The 23,161-nt window shown below is 41.5% G+C and overlaps 1 protein-coding gene across 6 annotated transcripts in view; it reads right to left on the bottom strand.

Moving 5' to 3' along the window:
* Dlgap1 (DLG associated protein 1) overlaps window positions 1-23,161 on the bottom strand; it is an 874,571-nt gene that overhangs the window by 423,743 nt on the left and 427,667 nt on the right. For all 6 annotated transcript variants that reach the window (XM_029471242.2, XM_021186024.2, XM_085833091.1 and 3 more), the window contains one exon: window positions 8,866-8,958. The gene's annotated coding sequence lies outside the window, so the exon portion shown is untranslated. The remainder of the gene's footprint in view (window positions 1-8,865; window positions 8,959-23,161) is intronic.

Consider the following 23,161-nt stretch of genomic DNA (forward strand, 5'->3'; position numbering starts at 1 on the left):
TCACAAGAGAATTCAATCATGCTAAATAAATTCCTCATGCGAGTAATGAAATTCAGTTCTAATTCTGACCAAGGCAGTTCAAAGGTAAGAAGTTATTTTGGATTGGGTTGTGTAAAGGTCTCCCACAGGTTTGATTTTTCTTCAGTTATCTAGAAGAATCGATTTCATTTGTTCCCAACCATATCAGTGACTTATCTGGGAACGACAAGCAGATGAAAAGACAGCCCTTTGAGGGTGGTTGGAATGCAGAAGCCCATCCCTGCCCACAGGCCACTTGTATAGGAACCACCCACTCAGGCAGAGAAGTAGAGGTGCCTGGAAAGAAATCAGACAGGTCTTGAAGAGTCAGGAGGTTTTTAGACAAGAGACACTATTGTAGCAGGAACAGTGGGATGGTGGTGGTGGGGTGGGGGCTCTCTGTAACCGCTCAAAGCCACAAAACCATCCCTGGCAGGAGAACCTAATTGAGGACTGCCTGAAAGCCCAAAGAGTGCTGGTGCAGACAATGCCAGCCAATTAGAAACTGCCTTTTAGAAGAGCTGCTTCTTGGGACCAATAGGGTGCAGGTGGAGGGTATTAAAGGAGCTTGCAGTCCTGTCCAGACCAGCTTGCTGCAGTGTCTCTCACCTGCTCCTGGTGTCTGTGTCATGGACTCTGTGCCACCTCACCTCCAACCCCCAAGGGCAGGTAGGGTTAGTAGTGCGGGGCACAGGTGACAACGTCTCACGTTTATATCTACTTGATACATTTTAGACTAGTATGAGCTTTTTAACGGGATGGTTTTAATCCATTGCTTTCTTGGTAGAGCATCTTTAATGATAGTTTGTTTAGGATGAAACATCCTAAACTTGCTTTCCATGCATCCTTTCAGTGAGAATTCAAGAAGGGGATTGGGAAGCACTGGAGTCATAAGACTAATAATTGATGAAAGTGGTAAGGAGCTTTGCACTGGAAAACAAATGCTTCAATTAACCACACTAGAAGGCAGGACTGCAGTGGCCCAATTCAGCAACGGGTTGTAAACCTGTATCCCTTTTGCTTGGGTCTTTGTCTGAGTTCTCTAGCATCAGGGGATCCTGAACCCACTTAAAAGTTTGTCCTGTGATGTTAAGAATTAAACTCCACATTTTTATGCAATAGCAGATGTCTCCCACGGAACCACACAGAAGCCATCAGACATGATGCAGGGAACATCAAAACCTAGCATTTCTAAGGGAAGTCTTCCTTAAAGGGTCTCTTCCGTTGGATTTGGGGAGGAAGTTATGAATCAAATAGACACACACATCAAAGCAGAGACTCCCGGGGGTGGTCTCCAGTTTCCAGGGTCTGTGATTCTCCATGGCTACCACCACCACTTGGGTCCCTGTCCCCTTCTTTCTCTGGGTGGCTAAGATCAGGCTCTTGCAGAAGGGGAGGAGGCAGGTATGGGTGTCCCTGACTCTGTTCTTCCTCATCTCAGTGTTCTGTCAGTGGACTGTGGTTCCATCCAAGACAGCAGCTCCTGAGGACATCACAACTGTGCTTCTTAAAGAACTAGCCATCTTCTTGGCTGTCCCCTTAGGCCCCAGCGGTGACAGCTTCTTACTGGACACAGTACTGCGCATTCCAGCCTCTCCCATTACTTTCCTTCCAGCCTGTCCACTGCATATGAAAATAACCCCTGGTTTAAATTCATTGCAACCTTATTGGAAGTGAGATTCCTTCCCCACAATTCTGGCTGATATGGCAGAACCAAAGTTATCGCAAACCTGACAGGAACCACAATGAATTGAAATTTCGAGTCGCACAAACATTCGTCCGAATCGGAAGCTGCTTATTATGCATAAAATACCAAGAGATTAGGCCACTGAAATTCCAGGTACAAAAGACCTGAGCAAATGAATCAGAACCAAGCAGGATTAATGGTATTAATCACGTATTTTCATAATCACCCCCACCACCTGCTGCTAATGACACATTCCACACAGACTTCGAGAAATAAATCACGAGAACTGTGTGGAGTGAGGAATTAGAATTTAAGTAGGTCAGAGTTCAGAACCCAGCTCACGTAGTAATCAGAGTCTACTTACACATTCTCTCTCTCTCTCTCTCTCTCTCTCTCTCTCTCTCTCTCTCACACACACACACACACACAACTGTGTTGTGGCTTGTCTATTGGAAGAGTCACTGCATATTGAGATTCCAGAACTCAGCTAGATTTTGAGTTGGGCATCAAATGCTGTTGTTATGGCCATATATGAATTATCTATGGTCTGTGCCCAGCACTATATGTTCTAGCACAAAATCACTGTGGACAGACTGGTGTGTTTTTAAAGTGAACTATAAACCAGAGAAGGATGGCACACCTTCGCAGTTTCAGTACTTGGGATGCTGAACCAGGCGGGAGGATGGATGAGTTGGACGTTGTCTGGGCGACACTGTAAGATACTATCTTAAAACAAAACAGTAAAGACAAAGAAAATATGTTTCCCCTAACTGAACCATCAAACAACAACAACAAAAACTTGGCGAAATATAATTTTAGAAAACTGTAAGTTTCTATAGCTTTGTTCTTTAGTTTTGGCATTTTATTTTGTTCCTTTTTTATAAGGCAGTGGGCTAACATCCAAGTTTACTATTTAACATATATATTTTTTGAATTGGAATTAAACTGAGTTGCGTTGAACTAAGAATGAACTAAGAGAGAAAGCTGAAGGCTGAGAATAGTTTCTATTCTCAAGAGTGACAGAGTTGCCAAGATGCTGGGAAGACAGTGTGAAAAGGACAGAGCTTGCAAGAAGATGCAGCTGCAAGTTAGATGCTGTTTCCGCACACACTAGAAATCGCTACCCTTTAAAAATTTTTATGATTACTTATTTTTAACCATATCCACTTTTCCTCTTTTTTTGGGGGGGGGCAGGGGGACAGCAAGAATAGTTAAAAGGTATTTCTTTCTAGAAAAGATTATGAGCTAGTTCAGAGTTTGAGCAAACTTCAGAAGTCAGCACGTGAAATGTTACCACATCCCATAGGCCACTTTGAAATCCCCAGAGAGCGCTGAGCTGACAACACTGCCCCCTGGTGGTATTTTATGTTGTTGCGTTGTGAGTAAAGATTTAAACCTGTTTTCAACACAAAACAGTTAAAAAAAAAGTACTCTTATTTGATGGCAACAATTACCTTCCTGTGGGATATTAGAGATATATAATATCTAAGTTCCTGGCCCCCAGACTGAATCCATCTCTCTTTTAGGAACCCATGTCTGGCCGGACAGGTGGCAGAGACCACGGTCTCATTGTGAGGGTCTAAGCACCTTCTAAACCCTTCTGAGAACAGAATATAGAAAACACTTATCTAACAAAACAACCTTCATGAATTTATGGTATGTCTTACTCAGACTCAAGCGCAGAACTGTTTTTTTTTTTTAATCTTCTTTTGTCATTTGTCAATTTTCTGTGTTCTGAAGATGACTGTGTCTACTCACACACACCCGCACACACACCACCGTAAGAGTAGATCCTGAGACACCCGAGGGGGGTGTGTGTGTGGGGGGGTAAGGATAACAGTCAGCTCACAATTCCTTGCAGTGTGTTTGGCCTAAGCATGGCGAGCTTGGGATATGCATGTCGCCCTTGATTTGAAATCCCTTGGCATTCTCCTCTTAGCCTTGCTGCGCCACCTGCTGGACAGATACGCACAGTGCTCTAATTTTACCGTTGATTCTTACAGATTGCTTTTAATTTAATTTTGCTTTATGATGATGTGAAGCTTCATGTGACTCTAAAGTAAAATTTACGAGATGAATCTGGTGACCATCTCTCTGTTATTTAGTCTGGCTCCTTCTGCCCGAAGGCACAGATTTGTTTTTAAATGCTGTGATGTCTTTTTAAATTAACATATCAATATATTGCTATAAAACATTAATTTCTATCGGTGTGTCTCATTCTCCCTCGTTAGGTAAGTAAAGAATATTTTACAGATCCATGTCTACCTAGAAAAGTGAGTGTATATATATATATATATATATATATATACATATCTATCTATCTATCTAAATCTATCTATCTATCTATCTATCTATCTATCTATCTATCTATCTATCTTCAGGTATACATAGCACCTGACATGGTAAGTTTGACTTTTTATTAGGCAATCTGAAAATTAAGTTTTTGAAAACAGATGAAGTCATGGGCAAATTTTTTTTTTTTTTTTGGTTTTTCGAGATAGGGTTTCTCTGTATAGCCCTAGCTGTCCTGGAACTCACTTTGTAGACCAGGCTGGCCTTGAACTCAGAAATCTGCCTGCCTCTGCCTCCCCAGTGCTGGGATTAAAGGCATGTGCCACCACCGCCAGGCATGGGCAACAATTTTAAAGGCATCACTGTTACTGGCTTCTGTTCAGAGACAGGATGGCTGTCTACGCAGATCCCAGGTCCTGATCTGCGCCCTCTACTGGCCATTCACTATGTGAGAGATGCCACACCACAGAGGGCTCTGAGATCTATGGCTGTCTTTTCTCTTCTTAGGACACATTTACAAACACAGTAGTCTCCCTTTTATCTATGACTCATTCTCCTGATGGTTCAGCCACCCATAGTCACACATAGGCCAAAAACATTAAATGGAAAATTTCCAAAATACATTCCCTAAGTTTAAAATTAGGTATTATTCTAAGTACTGTAATTAAGATCAATCCTTTGTGTTGCCTGACTCCATCCAATCAGGGACATGAATCATCTGGCTATAGGTTATTTATGCTGTACAATCTTCTTGCTTCGTGTCAGCAGAAAAAGGAGAGAGAGAGAGAGAGAGAGAGAGAGAAAGAGAGAGAGAGAAATGAATATGAATGTATTGTTTATATGTTTCATTCTGGTTTATTATTACAATTTATCTCTTACCATGTTTAGATTCACAGACACAACTTTATCATTGGTATGAGTATAGGAAGGAAGAGCATCTAGACTTCAGTGGTACCCATGGAGCCAGCAGGGACCTTGGAATGTAACTCCATGGCTAATGGATCCTCATCCATAGCCTTTTTTCCCCACATGCCTCCTGGTGCCTCTCTTCTTCTGTCACATCTACCTGGCCTTTCTCTTTGTCTGTTTGCCCCTAAGCCATCTTCCTGCTCCATTTGGATTCTATTTCCCACATTTATTCCTTAACATGGGGGTTGGTTAGAGAAGATGTGTGCTGAGAGCCCCTTTTCAGTGTCTGCTGGGCTCAGGCTATCCCAGCTCACAGGGATCTCTCTGTCCACGCACATACTATAGCCAGAGAGACCCACTGATTTCAGCTGCTCCTCCCAGACTGACCCTCCAGGCTTTGTGGTGACAGCTATGATGACTTTAATTTCTACTGTCTCTTGGCGGTAACAGTAAGCCCCCAGCCTTCCTTTTGTCTTTTGTAACACATTAGGAAAGTCACTCATGCCATAATATAACTAATAGTTCATGCAATCTGCAAATATTAAAAAAAAACCCCACACATTTGGTTCAAAGTGATATATAGTTTAGCACTTCTGTATCACTGAATCAGCCATGGGGTTTTGTTTTTGCTGTCCTAGTTGCCGTGCTTCTATGGAGTGGTTTGGGGAAGTAAAAATTCTTGTCACGTTGGCACTGTTTTCTAGAGGAAGCAGCCAAAACCATAGTCTTTTTGTCATCAGTATTCGTGTGCCTGTCTCGCTCTAGCGTGCTTTCCGGGGCACTTCAGCTGCCCTTCCGGTCATAGCAGGTGATAGCCTATTAAACCACCGAAAATATAACCTGAAAGTGGATTTTACCCTCGTAACCTCCCAGACAGCTTGACCTCCGCTTCCTTAAAATACACAGCATATTTACTTTAGCCTACGGTTGGACAAAAATCACGACACAGAAAATCCACTTTATAATAAAAATGCTTTTATGCCATATAATTTGGTGAATACTGACTATGGAAAGCAAAAGCCAGATCATAGCATAGACATGCATTTGTAATACTACAAAGTTTAAAAAAACTGATTAGTCAAACGGGAACCATTGATTTGTTGCTTAAACCATGTGGTCACACCCAGTCCATACATCTCAATACTTGGATGCGCCACTGTACTAACCTCCACAGTTTGGTCTACTTCTGTTGACATCTACTGGCCCCCCTCCTCTCTTCCTACTCTCTAGTCTTTAAGCAGCTATTCCCTGCTATTTTTGCAATGTCTATGCTAGTTTTTTTTTAAACTGTCTTTTTATCTTTCTCAGTTTTCTTCTTTGCCATGAGATGCAATGCTGTGTACCACTCTGCAGTTCTGTTTCCTCACCACAAACCCCATTCCCTAATGGGGGAACAACTTCCCATTAACCAAAAGCTCTAAAACTGTGAGCCAAAATAAAAATGTATATACTTAAAAATAGATTGCTTATTGCGAGTGTTAGTTACTGTGATGTTAGCTGGCAGAACCCTCCTGGATGCTGCCACAGATGCTAGCACTGGTTATGCATGTAAAGTCTTACTGCCCAAGAGATGTCTGGGACTGACATCTCTTCTTCCTTCCTCCTCCTCCTCTTCCCCCTTTCTCCTCCCCCTCTTCCTCCTTCTTCTTCATCAACAAGATTTTAGCAGTCACAGACACTAGGGAAGCATGGTCCTAATATATTAAGCCAGGAGGGAAATGCACTGGTGGCAGCGGTATTGGGATACAAGCTTCTTAAGTGGGTGTAAGAGGTCCCTAGGGTTGTTCTTGGATACTGTGCTCTTGGTGGAGAAGACAGAACAGAGAGAGACATGGCCCTGGATCCAGCTCACCTCTGCATTCTTGGGTAAAGGATGGGGAAGTAAACAGCTGAGATTGGGAGACGAAAGGACAGAAGGTGGGAACCCGAGGAGCTCACTTTGTTTTGAGCTCACTGTTTTTAGGAAGCTTCACATCTGAAACTAATTTATTTTTAAGGCTTTTACAGTTATCCTCTCTCAATATATGGCATGGAAGCACAACTCTATACAAAACTCAGCTTTTGTTTTATAGTTAGGAATAAAAAAAATATCGATGGGGACATCTCAAAGAGGTAACATTTAGGGCAAAATATCTCCATCAAAGACAAACTAATAATTCCAAATCATGGCGATTTAATAGGAGGAAAGATGTAGGAGAGAAGAAAGGCTAGGGCCCAGGGTCCAGGCAGCAGGAAGGACGTTCCCCTAGGGAGGATAAGAAACATACCTGCATGCTGGAAACAACCACCAGTTCTGCCAATTAACTTAGCAATGCATTTGTCTTTATTTTGTGCACTGAAACATTAACAGTTTCTCCCCACCTCTCTCTCCTTTCCCCCTTTCCCTCCCTTCTTCTTTCACATATATGCCAGGACCATGATGCCCCAGTTTCTCGAATGAGAAGTCTCAAAGGTTTGGTAATACGGTTCAAAGGTTATCAAGAGTCAAAGAAACAATGATTCAAAATAGAGCATTCAAGACAATTTCCGAGGAGTCCACTGACACTCCAGTGTGCAGGGCATACTAGTGACATAAGGCTACATCAGAAACAATTCATATATATGTATATATCAACTAAGTAGATGCTTCCTCTGTAAATTTGTTACCACACTGATAGCAGAACAACAAATAACTTTGTATTTATGAGCCTTCTGTATTTTCTGTGTTTCAGATACTGTTTCTTTCATACCTGGAGTGAACATAAGAATGGAGGTCACCCAAACTCAGTTCTTTACTATGGTATTAATATTTTAAGATACATTGTTAACATATTATTATATACCATAATATAATTTTTCTTCTTCTGCTTCCTAAATATTTCACAGCACACAATGGCAAAACACAGGTATGGACACAGTGTGCCTTCCCCAAGGCCTTCCTCTCCCCATCTTTCCTCCCCAGGACTGAATGTACCTCATCTTTTTCTCATAGATGTCAATGTTATCTAGTTGTTGTACCAGTTAAGGTCGGCAAACTAAGTAAAACAAACAAACAAACAAACAAACAGGGGATCTTCAAGAGTCGGAAAAGGTGTCACGAGAAAGAGTAGTTCTTGTTTGTTTTTGTCTTTTGTTTTTAATTTCTGTCACACTATATAATAAGCAGGCTGTGAATGCTCTTTGGCTTTCTTTCCAACACTAATAAATAAACCCACCAAGAAATTCTGCTGGACACAATACCCAGAGCCTTGTACATGACAGACAAATACTTTACTACTGAGCTACATCCCCAAACCTGAAGCATATCTTTAATACTGTCAGATTAATGCCCAGAGAAATAGGACAGCTTTTATTTTGTGGTATGTTTTTGTATATGTTGTGCTGTATATATATATATATATATATATATATATATATATATATACATATATATATACATATATATACATATATATATGTATATATATATGTGTGTGTGTGTGTGTGTGTGTGTGTGTGTGGTGTGTATATGCGTGTGTATATGGTGTGTGTGTCTGTATAGTATATATGTGTATGTGTGTGTATGCGTTAGGTATGTGTGTGTGTTTGTGTACTGTGTATGCTTTTGTTTGTGTGTTTGTATATGTGTGGCGTTTGTGTATGTGTGGTGTGTGGTTTTTGTGTTAGTTTTTGCATATGTGTATGTGTGGTGTGTGTGTATATATGTGTGTGTGTGTGTGTGGCGTATAGGTGGTATGTGTGTGTGTATTTTTGTTTGTGTGGTGTGTGTTTTGTTTGTGTGTTTGTGTATATATGTGTGGTGTGTGGTTGTGTGTGTGTGTGTGTGTAGTGTCTGTGTGTGAGATGCAGTGGAGGCCTGTAGTTAACCGTGAACCCTGGGAGGATGACTTGTACTTTGCTACTTTTCTGTTTTAATGGAGGATGGATGGTGGGTCTCACAGGCCCTGCTTTCCCCACATGGATTCCCCACCTGGACTTACTGCTCTTAGCGGCTTTGTCATTCAACAGGAGCTCTCTGAAGCAGACACAGGGGCCTTCAGGTGACATTCAGTAAGTCCCAGAGCAGATGTAACCTGTCAAAAGCACAGTTCATACTTTAGTCTGCTTGTCACATGCAAATATGACATGAAAGGTCAGCTACGTTTCCAGAATGGAGGTTGAGAAGCCCAGGCCTCACCTCCGCACACTTCCCTTGTGCACTTTGAACCATGTTTTATCTTGCCTTTTTACCACAGTCTCAAAGTAAACTCAGCTCCCTGATAAATTTTCATCCTTTTAAATGTGCTTATTTTGTTTGGGTGAAATCCTACTTTCCCATTACATCCCGGTTTTCATATCATATATTTAAGTATTTATTGAAACATATTTACTGGGCACCCTGGAGTGTGGGTAGTGAACATCTAGTCCTCAGGGATTTAAAAATCACTGGGCTCTGTTTGTGTTCTCTCTTCTTCCCGTCCCACCTTCCAGGTAAGCAAGGATCTTTGGTTTCTTGGTATCCATCTTATGCAGTAGCTCCCGCAGGATGCCCAGTCCTCATGCCAGGCCACAGCCATCAAGCACTCAACGCTTTCCGCTGAAGTTCAGAGCCTCAGCAGTCAGTTCTACACTATCTTCCCTGCATTACTCCTTCACACTCCTGGCTTGGCATCAAGATCCATAAGTAATCTGGGGGAAGGTCTATTTGTTTCTGCCACAGATGTTTAGGAACCCGCCTGTGGAACATTCCCATGGCTTTTTGAGGTTCAGCCAGGCTGCAAAAATTATTTCCCTCTCTTGCTTTGTCCTAGCTATATGGATCCATGAGTTGTGAGTAATCAAATATCATACAGTGATGAGCCTTTATCTCTACACAGCCTGTTAGAATCTCTCCCTGTAGGGAAGTCTTAAGGTCTCGATGTGATCTTAAGAGCATGGAGTGCTTTTGCATCTTAAGTTGGCTCTCTTATTCCTGAGACTAAGGTCGGGGGAAAGTAAGCACTAAAGCTGGGCCGTTCCCTCAGTCAGCAGATCTCAGGAGAGGCTAGGGGAACAAGGCATGCTCTTAATTGCTGAGCCAGCTTTCTAGACCTGTTTTTATCACTTTTAAAAATCCCGTTTCTTTACTATGAATCATGAGAATAAAAATGTTCTCTCTAAATACGAGCTGTTGCTTATGTATCACTTGGTGATTGAGACAGTATGTGGTAACTTGTCACGAGAATTTAGGTAAAGCCTGCCCTCTGTGTCTAAGCATGCCACGTCTACAGAGTCACCTAACGGACAATCCAAAACTACATAGGTACAGTTTCTTTCTTCTTGTCTTTAATAGAGAAACAGTGCTGAGTGGCAGATATTTACAGTCTTTATGCTCTGCCAGACATTGTAAGCTACTGAAGAAATGACATGAAGAATACAGGACAATGCATGTACGTTACATGCGAACACTACATCATAAACACTACATCATGAAATAAGGGAATTGGCCTCCGTGATTTGATCAACACCGTCTCCTTCCTGTTCCCAGGGGAACATGGCTTCCACCCACTAGTGTCGAGCTCATTTGGTTCTTTAGGGTTTGTGCTGCTACTACTGTGGATGTTTAGCTCAGGGGTCCTGGGAGGAAGGGGGGCTTCTAGCTGCACATGTCTGGAATGTAGAGTGAGTGCTTGCTTGGGGGATCCTATTTACACATGTCTAGTGTGCAGAAGGAGTGCTGGCATGGCTACAGTATGAATTACTTGGACCTCACTCAACATTCACACAGGAGCGCATGTCAAATAAGTCAACCATTCCCTCACAGTGTTGTAAGTTTGCTTTCTACTACTCTTTTGTGGGTAACTTGACTTCTTTTCTGCTGTTGTTTCTGTCCTTGGCACCCTAAGAATTCAAATAGGGAAGGTATAATTTCACTTGTTTGCTAGTCACATAAAGTGTTTTTTGTTTTTTGTTTCTTTTTCTCTTTTAGTGAAATGAGTCACTAACAAGCCCTGTGGAATGGTTTCCTCTCAAACTATTAGGGGTTGCTATAGCAACAACACAATTACCATGCCCAACTCTTGTGTAAAATATATACCAACTTGTCATCTACAAAAGTCATACACCTATTTTTATTTTTCAATTAAATTTAAACAAAAGTTCTTATCCCCACACAGGGTTCTAATTTAATTTTTGTTGTTGTGATACAATATCCTCACAAAAAAGCAAATTAGGGGGGAAAGAGCTTATACAGCTTCTGATTTCAGTTTATAGTCTATTACCGGGGCAGGCCACAGCAACAATTCTAGCAGCTAGTCTATCACATCCACAGTAAAGAGCAGAGAGAAATAAATGCATGCAGATCTAATGGTTTTCTTCTTTGCTTCCTCACTGCTAGTTGTCGCTACTCTTTAACTGTTTACGATCCTCTGCCTAGGGAACGGTGCTGCCCACAGTGGGCTGAATTTTCCTATATCAGTCAATGGCCAAAACAACATATCATAGGCTGATCTGATCTAGATTGTGGGAGAGGAAGTGGAAAGAATATAAGAGTCAGAGGGGATGGGGATGGAGGACACCAGGACAAAGAGACTCTCCAAAGCAACTGAGAAATCTCACATGAACTCACAGAAACTGAAGCAGCAAGTCCAGGGACGGCTGGGTCGGCACCAGGTTTTCTGTGCATAGTTTATAGCTTTCAGTTTAGTATCTTTATGTGACTCCTGAGTGTGTGAACCACTGGGTCTGTGATTCTTGTGCTTTCTCTTGGGCAACTTTAATATGATGGTTTTTGTTTTATCTTACTATGTTTTATTTTGTTAAAAAAAGTGATGATAAATGCCAGTACACTACTGACAAAGAAAAAGTTTAGCTGAGGCAAAGTGGTGGTACTTTCACATAACCCTGCACCAAAAGAATTTGCCAGAGGCAAGAAACAATGTAGCAAATTTAAATGGAAGGAAGTAGACAGAAATCAGACAAAAGCCCAAATATCCAGGAGACAAGACAGAGCAAGGGAAAAATTGAAAACTCACACACACACACACACACACACACACACACACATGTGTGTGTGTGTGAGTATGTGAATGTATGTGAGTGTGCATGTGTGTATGTGTATGTATATGTGTGCATGTATGTGAGAGTGTGTGTGTGTGTGTCTGAACTTCTCAGAAAATAACAACAGACATTTACTGTGGCTTTAAATATGCAAATTTAGAGTCTCTCACCTGATTTAGCAACTTTTTTCTCTCTTGTCTCATCTTTTAGGTTAAATATTTTTATTATATTTCTCCTCTCTCCTATCTAATCATCACATATATTTAAACCTAAAACGGAGATTATAATATTCTAAATGTGTTTAGATCTGACATGAATGTGTAGATTGCCATATTCCAAAACAAAGGTTGTGAGACTTCTTGAGTCAAACAAAAACAAACAAACAAACAAACAAACCCAAACCCTCCCCACAAAACTCTGTCCAAATAATTCTAGGTTATGCCACATTGACAGTTAAAACTAACTAATGCATCAGGTATTTGCCATTTTTTCTTTGAGATAGCATCTCCTGTAATCCAGGGTAGCCTTAATCTCTAGTAGCTAAAGCAATGCGAATTCCTGCTCCTTTGCCTCTACACCCTGAGTGCTAGGACTATAGGGCTATGCCACGAGTCCTGGTTACATGGTGCTGAGGAGTAAACCCAGGGCCTTGTAGATGGTAGAGCGGTGCTCTACCTACTGAGCTACATCTCCAGCCTCTGCTTGCTTTTCACTGATTTCTGTTCTGGGTATTACTGCTTAGCATCAAATGCAGGGCCTCATGGATGCTGGACAAGTCTTCTACTGTTACCAGATGCCCAGCTCCAGGTATTGCTTTCAGATCCAAGCAGCACACGATTTACCCAACATTCCAGATAAAAAATAATGTAGACGACTCATGCTTCCTTTTTTTTTCTTTTTGATGCCTCATCTCACTGATGGGTCATCCCATAGGATGACCATGAACTTATTACCCTCCTTCTCTAGCTTTCATAGTAGCTGGCCTTACAGGTAAGCACCTGCTCGTCTAGTAAACTCATTTAATTTCTCCCTCTCTCCCCAACCCTTCCCTTGACCTTTCTTTCTCTCTCCCTCAGATGAAAAGCATCCATCAAAACATCCCTCACTTAGCAATGGAGATGCTATGTCTGACCCTTTGTCTTTCTTAAGTGCTGCAAAGGCAGAAGAAAAGGAGACAAGATACAAAAAGGGATACAGCTAAGATTGCCTGGAAGAGAAGGAGGAGTAGGAGAAGGGGGAGGGGAGGAGGAGGAGGAAGAGGAGGAGGAAGAGAAGGAGGAGGAGGAGGAGGAGCAGCAGCAGCAGCAGCAGCAGGAGGGGAGCCTTTACTGATGCTAGCCATGGGTCAAGGCTGTCTAGGGACACTGCAGCTGGGCAAGGCCTTGAGTGCATTCTAGACATAGGGAAGATCATCTGTCAATCATAGATAACTGAAACTGCATGTCAGCTAGGATAGATGGTATAGACAGGGATGACCCATAGGGTGCCGATGATGGTGGTCTTCAAGCTTCTAGACAAGCTAGAGGTATTGTGATGACATCTTTACCTGCCTATGCTTACTGTGACATTTCTACTCTTGCCTGCAGCAGAATCGACACTGTGGTTTCCCTTGATGTCCCCTTTCTGCCTCTACCGTGTTGACATTATGTCACACCATGGGTTATCCTCCTCCTCCACTTGATGATGGTGCAGCCATCTTCACTGCTCTCAGACTGGGCTCCATCTCACTTTCTCTGCCTTTTCCATCTGAAGGAGTGTGGCTTTCTTTCTTTCTATCTTTCATTCATTCATCCTTCCTTCCTTCCTTGTATGTAAGTACACAGTTTCTGTCTTCAGACACCCCAGAAGAGGGCATCAGATCCCATTACAGATGGTTGTGAGCCACCATGTGGTTGCTGAGGATTGAACTCAGGACCTCTGGAAGAGCAGTCAGTGCTCTTAACCACTGAGCCATCTCTCCAGCCCCATGGAACGACTTTCATGAAGGCATGTGTGCACTAAATACCCTGTCAATGAGACACATGCATGTTTTAGTTTATCTTGAAGACTTCAGGCAAAGCTCAGACTTCTCTTGGCTATATGGGGAGCTCAATTGATATCTCTGTTACATTTCTCACCCCACCCTTTGCCACACTCTTAGACACACAGGGCTCCAGCCACTGCTAGGCAAGCCACCATTTCACAATGGCGATACTGCCAGGGTGGGGTGGGGGTGAGAGCACTGTGAGCTGGGCTTGGGCATCAGATATACTACTTTTCAGGTTCTTCTGGCAACAGCAATCTGCAATGGTGGCTGGAAAATACAGTCTAGTGAAGAGGAGAGTTGAGTTTGGTAAGAAGCAGTGGGCTGTGGCTCTCTTAAACTGGTTTTTACATGGGCTCCATGTTTGTCTTTTGATTTTTTTCCATGCTATAAATACTCAGTGCTCATCTTGTCAATAAATGCCTTCTGTTTTACAGTCTTGTTTTATCATTTTATTATCTTGCCAGTTGTCTGTGAAAATACTAATTTAGGAATATTAAACCCTGGTTTCTACAAGTTCCCTTGATGCTTTAACAATTACTTCTTTTTGTGTTGAGGTTGATCACACAGAGTTCTCACATGGGACCCATAACTGGTTCCAGCTGTGGCCACTGCTCTGTGTTCCATGCACTGTGGCACTGGCGCTTTGGTCCTGGCCCTGTTTGTGAACTCAGAACCTCTAAAAGATCAGTCAAAGCTCTTAACCACTGAGCCATCTCTCCAGCCCCAGGGAATGACTTACATGAAATGCACGTGTGCACTAAATACCCTGTCAATGGTACACACATGTTTTGATTTATCTCAAACTCCTCATAACTTAAATCTCTCACACTTGCTATGAGACAATGAAGTTCCAAACTTAGTGGGGTCACATGGTCTTTTCTTTGCTCATCATTTGTGGGATGTTGCGAGATGAGCAGCTCTCTGGGCTGTGTACACTCCCCATCCTGTGCACACACACTCATCATCCTGCTGCCCTGTACACACTCCCTATCCCGTGCACACTCCCTATCCTGTGCACACTCCCCATCCTGCTGCCACAGGGCAAAAGCAACAGAAAAACTCACCAGGGTCCAAATCCTCCCAAATGGTGAGCCAAAGAAATCATTCCTCTTTTAAAGTTGAATACCCAGGTATTTGTTACCCAGTAATGACAGTGGACCAGCACAAGGTCTACTTATGTATGCAATTATTCCCTACTTGAAACTCCTGTATAAGTCATGGCTCACATGGGTTCACAGAGACTGAATCAGTAAGCACAAGGCCTGCATGGGTCTGCACCAGCTTCTGGAGGACTATGCTCTGCCTGTTAGCTTGGTGCTCTTGTGGGACTCCTAACAGTGTGAGTGGGTGTATCTCTGACTCTTTTGCCTGCTCTTGGGACTCTTTCCCTCCTATTGTGTTACCTTGTCTAGACTTGATAGGAAGGCTTTTGTCTTGCCTTAATGTATTTTGTTTTGTCCTGTTTGTCTGTTTTCTCTTGGAGGCATGCTGCTTTCTGAAGAAGAATGGGGAGGGAGGCGATTTGGGGGAGAAAGGGGAGCTTAGAGGACTGAAAGAAGGGGAAACTGTAATTGGGATGTACTGTCTAAGAGAAGAATCTATTTTTCAATTAAAAAAAAAGGAAAAAAAAACAGAAACAAAGAGACTGAGGCAGATTATAAAATTACCTCCCAAGACCACGGAGCTAACTCGTGAAGGAGGTGGGTTTTAACTGAGACAGGCTGAACCCATCTTAGAGTATGTGAAATTTACTATTGTTAAGGATCAAAACTTGGACACTGGCTTGGTTAGCTTGGGTAGCTGACAGAAAAGTTCCCTGAGGTGTGGAGAAGATAAATCACAGTTGAAAATTTCAAGTGCCCTCTCCTCTCCTCAGGTCTTGATCTCATGCCTTTTCTTGTTTCCTTGTAGCAGATTTTTACTTTCACAGAGGAGTTGGAGCCACCAGATGAAATCCCCAGCACATTTCAGTGGGCGATGCTACAGAACAAAGCATGGGGGAATCTTTAAAAGTCATCAGTTAGTGGCTTGATCGTAAGGTAAATATTACTTGAGGATAACTTTAACAAAGGTATTTATAATTGTCACATGTGAACAGTTTTCTGCAGCCAAACTTAAAACCAGCATGTTTCCAGAGCTCTAAGCTGGCAAGGTGAGCTGATGCTTGCTTGTATTATGACACATTGCATAACGCATACATATATAATCTCTGTTTGGAAGCTAATATGAAAATTTTCAGTGCATGAGACAATATGAATTTCGATACTGCACACGTGGTTATGCTTGGTGGGTATTTGGGGAACCTGCTTTGTCCTTTTGTTTGACCCATTTTAAAAAAAATATTATGTTTTTAATTTTTGAGATTATAACTATATATAATTACACATTACCTATTATTTAATTATATGTTATATAACTATATGATTATATTGTATAATAATTATATAATGATTATTATATTGTATAAAATATTATATAATAATATTATTATATTTACTGTTATATATGATTATATTATTTCTCCTCACCATTCCTCCTTCCAAGCCTTCCCATATACTCCCTTGCTTACTTTCCAGCCCATACGCTTTTGTTTATTAATTTGTGCTACACATGCACACACACACACACATACACACACTTACTGTACGCCAATTCCTAAATACATAAATATAGCCTGCTCAGTCTGTATCATGTTTCCTGTAGGCGTGTTTTCTGGGAATGACCATGTGGTATTGAATAACCAACTGGTGTGCTCCTCTCTGTTTTCCCCACTCTTACAGCATGTCTTGGTCCCTGTAGGTTCTTACTGTAAGGTGAGGGGCCCCCTAGGCTTTCCCCATGCACTCTGGTAGATCGAAAGCTGTAATCCTTTCCTTTTTCAGCTCATGTTTAGGCAGTCATATTGGTGAGCTATCCTGGGGGTAGCTTGTGACATTCCTAGGAGACACAATCTCACAGCAAACTCCCTTTGAATCTTACAATTTTTATGTCCCCTCTGTTGGAAGGACACCTGAGCCCCTGGTGCAGGGGCGTGTTGTAGATGTATCATCTACCAGCCCATTCTTTAGGGCCATTTGTATTCCTTTGCCAATAGCAAAAATGGAAGCAATTATTCCCACAGTCATCAGAATAGGCCTGATCTGGTTGGTAATCTGCTCACCCCCATATTTTCCCTGTGGGAGAAGGGACGTCCTAAGAATGCTTTGGTCAGCTTCTCAGTGGTGATTTGTTTCCTCTCAGGTAGGCATCAAGTGCCTGCCTGGGCGTTCTGAGGATGCGACAGCCTGATGTACACTTTGATGTCCAGTGTACCCGACCTTGCGTTTAATCAGCAGCACAGAACACCAGCCCCCGACTCTCCAGAACCTGCCCTAACTGTTTGCTGTTTACATGCACTGAAAGCTGAAAGCTCTTGACAGACAGAAATAGCTCCGTGCGCTCCCGACTTTCACCCTTTATGGAATTAAACGTCGCAAGCCTTGTCTTGAAAATACATATTTAGCTAGGCCTTCCCACACAGATGAGGCAGATGTGCAGTTTGGTCTTCATGTGGGTCCTGAACAACTGGAGTGGGGTTGGGGTGGCTATCCCAAAAGCTGTTGCCTGTATGTGGGATATGGTCTTTTAGCTGGGCTACCTTGTCTGGCCTCAGTGAGAGAGGAAGCTCCTAGCCTCATCGAGAGTTGAAGTGCCAAGGTCAGGGGATACCCAGAGGTCCCCACCCTCTCAGAGAAGAGGGGGATAGGGGATTGTGGGTAGGGGATGGAGAAGGATTGTGGGGGAGGGGACTGGGAGGGAGTCAGTGAGTGAGATGTAAAGTGAATACATACATACATACATACATATATACATACATGCATAGCAATGTACACACAGAAGGGTGGATGTGTAGGTCAGAGGATACATGTTCTGTAACCTCTGATGACTTCAGTTTTTTTGTCATCTGTAATCAGTGTGTACCGAAGACCAAGAGCACTTGTGAAGGGGATCTGAGTCCAGTTTGCTCTAAACAGAACAGAGTTTGATGACTCTTTAGCAGCCCCTGCATTGAGATACGGAGTAACTACGGCTTTAGGACCCCAACCACCAAATTTAATTCAGAAAGTCAGCGAGCTGTGAATAGTGGCCACACAATTTCTAGTGAAGCCAGCAGCTAGTTCTCCTTGAGTTGGACTTGGTCATCGCAATCACTCTGTGTGTGACATCTCACTTTATAGTTTTGCTATAATGTCATTAACAAACTCATGAAAATATGATATAGATTAGAAGTTCTTGTCAAATCTTGGCATCAGGAAATCTTTGGTTTACTGCAGAATGTTACAAGGTAGATATGAATGGCACAGTAACCTGTTTTCCTTCGACTCTAAATTAATGTCAGTAATCATATTTATTGACATGAAAGTTGACACCAACTTTAATATCTTGATATCTCTGTGACTTCATCAAAGCAGGAATCTCATCAGCCATTTAAAGTCTTTGGTAGAACGAAATGGAATATATAAATGTAAACAAACACTTTTGGATATTTGTCAATAATTTACATCTCCCATGGGAAAACAAAAGCCACTCTGGTTTCAGAAAAAAAATTAGTCCATTTTATAACATTAAGACTAAATAGTAATGAATTTTCCCATTGGCAGGTCTAAGTGTCCTGGTAATTAAAGAACTGATGGAATCTTTTTATCTCAAAGGCCCTCTCCAGTGTGACTGAACACATTTTTTTCTTGATAGTCAGATATTTAGCCTTTAATTTTATACACTTAAATAAATGCATAAAGAACATGGTATTTGTTCACATTGGTGTTCAGTTCAAATAATTTCCCCAAACAAGTCCGATGGCCTAGTGAAGATGGCTGCCCATATTGTAGTTCTCCTTCACTTTTTAGCTTCTCTTCACCCCAATTGAGATTTTCAGTCTATTTCAGCCAAAAAAAAATCATATTTTGGTTGTCATAGAAACACAACCATATACTCTAAGCAAATAAATAAGCCACATGGTGTTGAGAATGAGAGAGAATATTCAAAAGCATTCCTAGACAGAAATCTAGAAATATGTTTCCCATCACCTGTTTCCTTTACTCTGTCCCAGCCTTGCCCCTACAAGGTCACATGTAAAGACAGTGGGCCATGGCTAGGAGTTTAGGCAAGACTGTGTCTGTCTTATTCATTGATGCATCCCAAGTGTGTTGAACAGGTCTCAGGGACAAGGTGCTCAACAACCATTTGATAAATTAAATTGAATACTGAGAAAATAGTAAGTTCTAGGACTTTATACATTATTTTCCCTGGAGTTTGGGGATGAAAATGATTACTTTTAATCAAAAGTCCAAGGAACAAAGTCCTTAGATTTCCATCATAGGAAAGGTGCTAGATCCCTTTCTGCTTTTCAGTAAGAGGATTCTAACAAAACAAAACCAGAAATCTAAAACTGCTGAGCCATGGGGACATTGCTTTGGCAGCTGTGCGCACAGTGCCTGGACGGCAATTGCCAGTGTAGCTGATACCGGAAGCAGAGTCACCCATTTCCTGCCAGTTCCTTCTAGGGCAGTGGTTTTCAACATCCTAATGCTGTGACCCTTTATACAGATGCTCATGTGTGGTGACCTCAATTATGAAATTAATTTTATTGCTACTTCATAACTGAAATTTTGCTAATTGTGATTGTAACGTAAACACTCTTGGAGATAGAGGCTTGTCAGGGGGGTTATGACCCACAAGTTGAGAACCACAGTTCTGGGGTTGGGGTGAGCCCTAACCTTTCCTTCGCAAAATGGAAAAAAGGGATAAGAGTATTCCATTTGTGTTATAGACACAAAGCATGAGGTGGAGCAATGGCCATTCGGTTATCAGTGTTTGCCCTGTTAATGGGTAAAACACTTGGTTAAAGCTACTTCAATGTTTGATGTGAGAAAGTTCTACTAGTGGAGGAGCCACATGTAAACTCTGCTGGAGTAGCAAGGACTCAGCTTACTTTTCAAAAGAAGCAATTATTATGTATCAGTTAACAGATGAAAAACCAGCATAGCGCACACACGGATGTTACAATGTAGCCATTCATGGAGAATCAACTCATGAACCCAAGTTAAATTGTAGAGGCTTATTTTGAAATACCAGATATTTTTGTTGTTGCTCAAATTCCTGCTGACTGATAAACACCGGATCCTTCAGTGACCGAATCACATTGCTTCTCTGGGAGTTAGCTGAGACAATGGGCATAGTAATTGCAGGAACCAGGAAGAATAGCTCTGACTGATTATGTCCTGAAGCTTATTTGAGTCTTGAGCTTTGCTTGTGATATGAAGATTTGTGGAGTTTCCTTGAAATGTGCCTGTGGAAAACTCTGGAATGTGCTGATCTCTCTATCTGGATAATTCTTCAGTGAGATGAACACTAAGGCAAGAAGGTGGGCTCTCTGTATTTCTATCAGTGCCTACTCATGGAATGTGGGTTGCTCTAAAGACAATGCTTATCCTTGTATGGAGCCACCACCATAAGCAAAGGTAACAACATTCACAGAGAGAAAGAGTTGGCACCTGCCATCCCAATGGCTGATGAATGAGGAGCTGGGTCAGAGTGGGGCAACTGGGTGGAAAGAGCATTTTCTGTATGACTTGCACGTAATAGAAAGGCCATTCAATAAGAAATTGTTGAGCTAATGAATACGTATATATTATGGAGGCAGGATAATGAGAGTGACTGATTTAAAGGTCATCAGAATGGACTTAAACGAGGTCAAAGGAAAATACCAAATGATAGTAATCCAAGTTGGTCCACAGCCTCCAGCTGTGGCATCTGCTTTCCTCTGCTGACCATTGGTTTAGTCATTAAAATGATTCACAATCTGAACCTACTAAGTCTTGGGCAGACATAGCAGGAAAGACCCAAGAGGAGCTATGAATTGAAGGTGAACATGCGATGCCCCTACTCACGGCCAAAGGGCAACTGCTTCTACTACTAAGAGTTCTATGGAAAACCTTAGAACTTCAAAAAGGAAATTAGCAGTTTGCAGGAAACAAGAAAGAACTGGAAAGGAACACTGATTTAATTTTTCCAAAATTATGGACTCTTCCTGCCAGAAGCCTTTGAGCTATGAAAATCATCCTCTAATTTGTTTTGTGTGTGTGTGTGTGTGTGTGTGTGTGTGTGTGTGTGTGTGAAGGCCATACTTAAGCATGGTCTGTTCAACTAAGGATACAGCTCCTCTTCCAAGCCTCTGGAAATATTTTACAGTCAGCAAATTAATTGCGAAGACATTTGCCCTAAGACACAAATTCCTGCAGTGGATGGAGTCATAGAAAATTGGGGCTTGCATGATAATGCCAAAGAGACGTCCCCTTTGCCCAGTAGGCTCTATCTAACACTTAGCTTGTAAGAATTTTCGTCCCTGAAGACTTGTCTGATTAAAGGCACAGATTAATATTTAATGTATTTAGAAGATGTGATTGTTGTGCAAACGAGCCAATCTTGTCTTGAAAAGATTTTTTTCACTGATTATTCGGAGTGGCCCATTTTTCAGTCATGTCCATCTGAGACTTTGTTTAATGTCTTTGTGGGGGAATATATTTTTTTCTACATGGGATGAATATGTGATGCTTCAAGAATCTCAACATACTGATACCTCAGGAGTGCTTTTAGATTAGGGTAATCAGGTCAGTTTGGGAATTTGTTTCTCAGAGGATGAGGTCATTAAAAACGATGCTTCTGTTACGATTCAGGGTCATCTGGTACCCAGATCAGTGACTACACCTCTCCAGGGAATGTAGGCACAGAAATGCACAGGCACACACCCACACACCTGTCACACACAGACATTCACATGTCTCCGGGAACTTGAACTTCTACCACCAGCAAATTATATACCCTTTGTATAAGATTAGCCCTTTCCATGGTTCCCTGTTAAAATATTCCTAAATAGGGTGTCATTAAGGTGACAGGAGGCAGGGGCTCAGCAGATGTCTGTTTCCTATTTCTCACAGGAGAGAGAGAGAGAGAGAGAGAGAGAGAGAGAGAGAGAGAGAGAGAGAGAGAGAGCACTAAATGTTGCCTGGAGATCCACCTCACACATGACTCAACACTGAGAGACATCACAAAATATCTAAATAATTTAAAATAGAAATGGGAAGTTTAATAATACACAATTAACCATGTTTATCCGTAGCTAGCATAAGAGAAGAATGAACTTGTGTCTGGGATTGAAAGTGAGTGTTGTGCCTGGCCCGGGTGATCCCTGTAGTTCATTTTTACCACCTCACAACTATTATTAGTCACCTGGACCCTCCTTTCAATGAAAGAATGATCAAGTTTCAAAATAAAAACATTCTTTTCATGCAATCATAAATAAAATAAGTGCCTGGTTAAGCCTTGCTCTTATTCCAACTTCATTTAAAAGGGACTTCATATCTGTGTGCATTTTCTAGATTTAATGCCTATAAGTCAAGGCAAAAACTGACCTGGCCTCCAGTGGCTGTGGCACCAGCTTGGTAGATTCAAGTCCAGCTGGTATACCAGTTAGCTTCTACTGAGAAGGAGTGGCCTCTACATGTTTTCAGGTTTGGCTTAACACTTATCTCCCTGGTTTCTAGATATTATAGTCCTACAGATTTTTATCCAGTACTTATTAGATGGTAGGGACTAGAAAAAGTTCTTGAAATGAACTATTTGTCATTCTGTCCTTCAACTGCTGTGACCAAAACACGTTTTTAAAAATATTATTTTCTCTAAGTGAGTGGTACTAACCTTTAAAACAAAAATATGGGATTCGAACTCACCTTTCAAGAAAACTCTCTTTTGACAATGTTTTGCACATGTTTTAACCTGACTCCATCTCAGCCGTTAAATATTTAAAAAATTTAAAATGTTGACCTCACATAAGCAAATTTAAAATGACCCAAGACCCAAGTTTGTCACTGTCAATTGTCATTGTGTCACTGTCAATGCACGGCATGCTCCCATTTAGTTTAGGTTACTTGAATTAACTCTTTTGCTTTATTTTTCTGTCTCATTTTCTACAGCTCATTTCCACCATGTTTACTTTTATACTACATTTAAAATATGTCCTGATGTCCATCTTCTGCACACAAACACACATACCTTTGAAATTTTGTCATGGAGTTTGCATATATATATATATATATATATATATATATATATGCATATATATATATGTTTCTGCTTATAACATTTTCTATACTATATTTTGAAGTTCTGTACATCATATTTAACATGCCCTAAGC

Source organism: Mus caroli, unplaced genomic scaffold (genome assembly GCF_978045245.1).
Source record: "Mus caroli unplaced genomic scaffold, Mus_caroli_1 scaffold_18, whole genome shotgun sequence".
Taxonomy (NCBI): Eukaryota; Metazoa; Chordata; class Mammalia; order Rodentia; family Muridae; genus Mus; species Mus caroli.